Source organism: Crinia signifera, chromosome 1 (assembly GCF_055691185.1).
Source record: "Crinia signifera chromosome 1, ASM5569118v1, whole genome shotgun sequence".
NCBI lineage: Eukaryota > Metazoa > Chordata > Amphibia > Anura > Myobatrachidae > Crinia > Crinia signifera.
The window spans coordinates 259,087,724-259,093,541 of NC_139217.1; positions in this window are offsets into that span (position 1 = coordinate 259,087,724).

Here is a 5,818-nt window from a genome sequence, read left to right on the forward strand (position 1 = left end):
ATATGAAAATATAAGCATTTGTCTTTATATGTATTATATTCCAATTTGTGTTTTTATACCTACCTGAAATTTATCATTATTTTTGTCTATATAAAATTCAATTGTCTTAAATACAGCGTGTCCTCTTCATTTTGCTTGGTGTGCCATATACCTCAGACCAACCAATTTCATACTGTCCTGACTGACAGCGCAGTGGGTAATCCCAAACAGTATTCTCTGAAGGAAAACTTTTGTTTCTCTTCATTAGAGGTCGGGCAGACCTCTCTCCTCTGCAGCAGCCACTCAGTGCACCATTTTTTATACTATATGTATTCCTCACAAGAGGTATTTTCCATATAATTCAAATCCAATAGCGCCGGGGCACTTGGGAGATCTGGAAATTTCCTTTTTTCTCCTAAGTAAACACAAAACCCAATAAAAAACACAAAGGGCAAACGTGTCAAATATAGAAAGAGATTGCTGTTAGTGGACAATATGACAGAATATGTATACCTTGTAAACTTGTACCCAGTTTGTTTTATCACTGTCTACAACTGTGAAGCGCAACAGAATCTGTTGCACTATATGGGAAACTCTAAATAATTAATTAAATCAATATTCAAACGTAGCAATTATAGAAGGGAATTGCTGCCAGTGGGCAATATGGCAGCATCTGTGCAGTATGGCAGTATAGTGGTTAGCATCACTGCTACTAGTCGGGTTATTGCGTAATTGCAATACCTTGTCCAACCGTTTAAAAACATACTGTACCAGCATGCTTTTTCTTTTTTACAATTGTAACACAGTATATAAACCTAATGCCGTCCGTCCTGGGGGTGGGCCATTAACCTAGGAGGCCCCTGTCTGGGGCGCAATCAATTGCCATATGACATCTATGTGGCCTCCGTGTCCTAACCAGCGGTTGGGACATACTAGGCTACTTTGACTACTAGTTTCAGGGAGATGATAGTTGGTCGAAGAATTTTTGCACGGTGCCTTATGAGGCGGCGTGTCATGCCCCATCCCAAGGCGTGTCTAGTTCCCTATAAGGAGAGCTTGTGCACGTGGCACCTAGAAGCGTGGGTGTGTACTGCTACATCTGAGGGGAATTATTATTATTTATTTATTTTTTTATTGCCTTATATCCCAATGTAGGTGAGGCCCGAAGCAGTTATTTTGAGGCAAAATATAACAGTGTCATGTGTGCCTCCAGCAGTTACTCAGGGTTTCCTCACGCACTCTAAAAACATGCTGTTAGGTTAATTGGGCAGACGGGTGGGCCAACGGATAACTGTAAAGCATGGCAGTCCAAGTTATCCCCTTTTCCCTGCCAGGCCTCTCCAACCTCTGCCTTTGCTTTCCTATTCCTTCCTATTTTCCCATGAAGATTCCTCCATCAGCAGTGTTAAAACCCCTGCCATTTAGAGCCCCCTTTAAGGAAAACAGAGAGGAGTGAGGGGTTCAATGCGGGGGCAGGTGGGATTGATTTAGAGTCACTACCAGACCTTGGAAAAGACCTGGAGTGTTCCCCTGCCTCTGAGCCCCGCATTCCCACCTCAAATTCCTTTGCCTTACCCCTTTCCTGTGAGTCTGAGATGAGTGCGTGCCATCAGCGCCCTCTAGTGGCTGATCCGGCTCCCCCTGTTACGTTTGTTGTTGTTGCTGGCAATACTTTCCCCCCCGCTGCTTCTCCCGTGCCGACCCCCCGCTGACCCTTGACCCGTGGCTTCCGGCTCCCTGCGAGGCCTTGCCGGTTGGAGCCGTGGTGCTTCTGCTGACCTGGCTCCCTCCGGCGCCTAACCCGGCGCTCCCCCTCCCCAGCGGCGTGATAGCATGTGCTCTCCCCCTCCCTTCCGCCATCCACGGGCAGGTGTGTAAGGCAGCCCCGTCGCTGCATCACCCCTGGATTCTGCCATAGAGGGACCTGGCAGGTGGACGTAGGTAGGAGGAGACAATGCATGGTGCCGCGGCGACACAGCTGATGTGTCGGTCGCCGCGGCACTGTCCAGTGCCTTGCTAATGGACCGGCATTGCGTGGAGGCAGCGGGGCGCCGTGGGGAACAGAGCGATGGCTCTGAGGCTTTGAAGCTCAGAACGGCAGCCGCAATAAAGCGTGCGGGCGGGCAGAAAGGGGCGATGTGGACGCCATTGTTTTAGCGGGCATGCGGGCACAAAACAACCAACAAAGGGGAGGCAACAACCCCAGCAACAAACCAATCTCGATTTCACTAATGCTTGTACTGATCCCCTAGCCTTAGAATAAGCAAATAATCAAATGGCTAGTCTCACCACACAATGTTTAATGGCTTATCCCCACAAAGGCTAGTTAAACCCCGGCCTAGATTTTACAGCAGGGTCACAGGGGAAGACAAAAGACTTCCTCCGAAACTTCTCCAGGACTCAGTTATCTGCTCTACGTTCCCTGCAATACCCTGCTAATCTCATGGCCACCTAATTGCAACTGCTCTATCAGTTAGCTAATTGTGTATGCTAGCACTGTAGTAAGGCCTAATAGTGTAAATAAGGGACATCACTCACCAGGACCATTCCAGTGAAATTCCACAGGGAAAAGAGAAAGACTCCTCCTTCCCTGCCTCTATTATCCCAGCTAACTCTGCCCTCCCCTGCTTTCCTATTGGCTCCGAGTCACATGCTCCGTGGTGTACACACAGCCTTGGATTTTTAATTCACTCCTTTCCTATGGCAGTCATTACGTTATTCCTTTGAGCTCTGTATCGCCTAGTGTGTAATCACTCACCATCTAATGGAATCCCCAAGACTGTGTGCCGCGGCTAAGTAAGCCTAGACTTACTTGGTGCTGCGATGGCCCGCCCCAATTACTATTACTTACCAGCAGCGGTGGCGCAACATCTCCCTCCAGCAGCGGCGGTGCAGCATCTTCTCCCTCCTTCATGAACGGTCAGGACTCGGAGCACTCACTGCACAGTGCAGCCTGCAGAGCGCCGAGCCCCTCTGTATCCTAGGCTCTGCTCTCTGCAGGCTGCACTGTGTATTGTGCGTGCCTGGCTGGGGGGCACCGGGTGGGGGATGCATTGTGCGGATGCGGGGAGGTGGTGCCGTGCCACTGTGGGCAGCTGCCCGGGCCCCTCCAGTGGCCAGGGCCCGGGACAGCTGTACCTACGGCACCGCCCTGTCAGCGGCCCTGCCTGGGGAGTTCGGGACTGCTAATATCCTCCCAAAGGCTGGGAGCCGCCCTCGTTTTTCCATGGCACTCCCAGAAAATACCAGGGTGCCACCCACAAACACCGGCTGACCATCGTTTGTGAATGGCTAGTGATGACAAGTCACCTCTGGCTTTGTTCACAGAGAGATCTGATTCAGACCCTTTCGAAGGGCTGGTAATTATTTCTCGGGATACTGCACATGCGCAAGGTTCATGGTGAACCTATTATTGAGAGACCGCGCATGTGCAACATGAACCTTGCGCATGTGCAGTCTCCCAATAATAAATAATTGCCAGCCCTGTGAAAGAGTGCACTGAAGATGATGGCTAGCAAAGCAAGCATAGAGGGCAGATGTACTGCAAGATGTACACAAATCGGGTATGGGTATTATTTGAAATCATTGATGGTTCATGGCCGATGTTGAATACTTTTGCCATCGATGGTGAAGAACCAGATGGTTTCCCTCCATCGATGGAATAGCAAAACAATGTTTTGCTTCTTTTTTTTTTTCAAAAAGTGCCGGGACACGGAGCATAGCTCCGCCCCTGACATCTGCGAAGCCACGCCCCCGTGTTTTGATTGGCCCACAGTCCAATCAATCAAACACAATGGATGACCAAAATATGTAAAAATATCGATGGCCATCCATTGCATAGTTAAGCACTATCGATAGCCAGGTGCAGAATTGCCATCGCTGTTAACCATCGATGGTCATGGCAACGATGGCCATCCCTAGGTATGGGTCATTGGGTACTCTTTACCTAGAACGGCGCCCGCGATTGGCATCGCGGGCGTCGGGGGTAAAAAATCGCGGGCATCGCGGGTACATAAAAAACGGGTGCAACGCGATGCCCGCGATTTTCCCATAGGGATCATTGTTAAAACTGTGATTGGACGTGATTTTACTGTTAAATGCCTCAATGCCCGCGATTTGGCCATAGGAAACAATGTTAAATGGGCCACAGAGCCCTAATACCCCCACTATCCACGTCGGCGTGGAGTTGAGAATAGAATAGTGTGGCGAGCGCAGCGAGCCACCGAGCCCGAAGCGTGGCGAGCGCAGCGGATACCTTCACAGGTAAACGTGTCCCTTCGCGGGCTTCACAGGTGTCCACGTCGCCATGGACACCTGGGAAGCCCGCGAGGGGACGCGTATAACTGTGAAGGTATCCGCGTGCGCTCGCCACGCTTCGGGCTCGGTGGCTCGCTGCGCTCGCCACACTATTCTATTCTCAACTCCACGCCGACGTGGATAGTGGGGGTATGAAAAGGTCGGAGGACGCGTACCGCCGCCCCTCGCGGGCTCGCAACGCTTCGGGTTGACGTTGATCGTGGGGTGGCGTTAACAATTGTGGGGGCCATTTCAGACGTCACGGTGACTATTTGGGCTCTGTGGCCCATTTAACATTGTTTCCTATGTAAAAATCGCGGGCATTGAGGCATTGAACACTAAAATCGCGTCCAATCTCACTTTTAACATTGATCCCTATGGGAAATCGCGGGCATCGCATCGCACCCGTTTTTTAGTGCATTCGATGGTCGCGATGGTCGCCGTTCTAGGTAAAGAGTACCGGTCATTGGGTTGAACACTGAAGGTCGACACCTGAAATCGGTCAACATGGGTAAGGTCGACACATGCAATCGGTTTATATGGGAAGGTCGACAGTAAATAAGTCGACATTAGTTTTTAAAGAAAAATTGTCCCGAATGTCGTCACAGTCAACATGGACACCGTTTAAGCATACCATGTCCCATTGCTTGGCTATTATATTCTCCCAACACGCTATAGTGTATGGTAGTGCATGAAATACCGCATGTCGGCACGTTGGCTCAACAAAAACGTGAATAATTCAAGTCTACCTTTTGACTGTAGAAGACCTTCCCACAGGGCCGGTGCAAGGCACCGGAGCGCCCCAGGCGAGTCGGGGTGGGGGCGCCCCGGAGTCGGGGTGGGGGCGCCCCGGTGCCGGGGGGGTGTACCTGTCCTGCGGCTGTGTATATAAAGCTTGCGGCGGCGGGGGGTCCCTGCAGTCAAGAAATAACGAGCGCTATCCACCTGGCTACGCGGAAGCGCTTCTGTTGTGAAAACACTGGCCGCACGGCACACGCTGATTGGCTGAATCTCAGCCAATCAGCGTGCGGCCAGTGTTTCCACAACAACTGCCTTCCCATTGTTAACCTAATGCTTGTGTCGACCTTCCTATCCTGTCGACCTATTTCAGGTGTCAACCTACAGCAATCGACCCAATGCATGTTGACCTTAATAGGGTAAACCTAATGACCGTATCCCCACAAATCTGCCAGCATGCGAATAGTCACATTTTTAGCCATACATGCAAAATGAGATCAGTTACTTTATGTTTTCCCTAGAGAGCCTTCATTTTTGGGAGGATTACCAAAGCTTGGAAAGAGATATTACAGCTGATCTGTTGGTACTGTCTTTATCTCTTTCACCAGTTCATAAAACACACTCTTATGAGTTAACACATGTTTCAACTTTTCATGAATGACTATCACCCCTATCTCTCTGAGCACATGCATGCTGCCCGGTATGTCAGGCTCTGCCACCGCGACGCCCCCTGTGGCCGTTAACTACACCGATCCCAGCGCTCAAACAGTGCATGCCAGCGGCTCAGTAGGCGCCGGTTATAGGG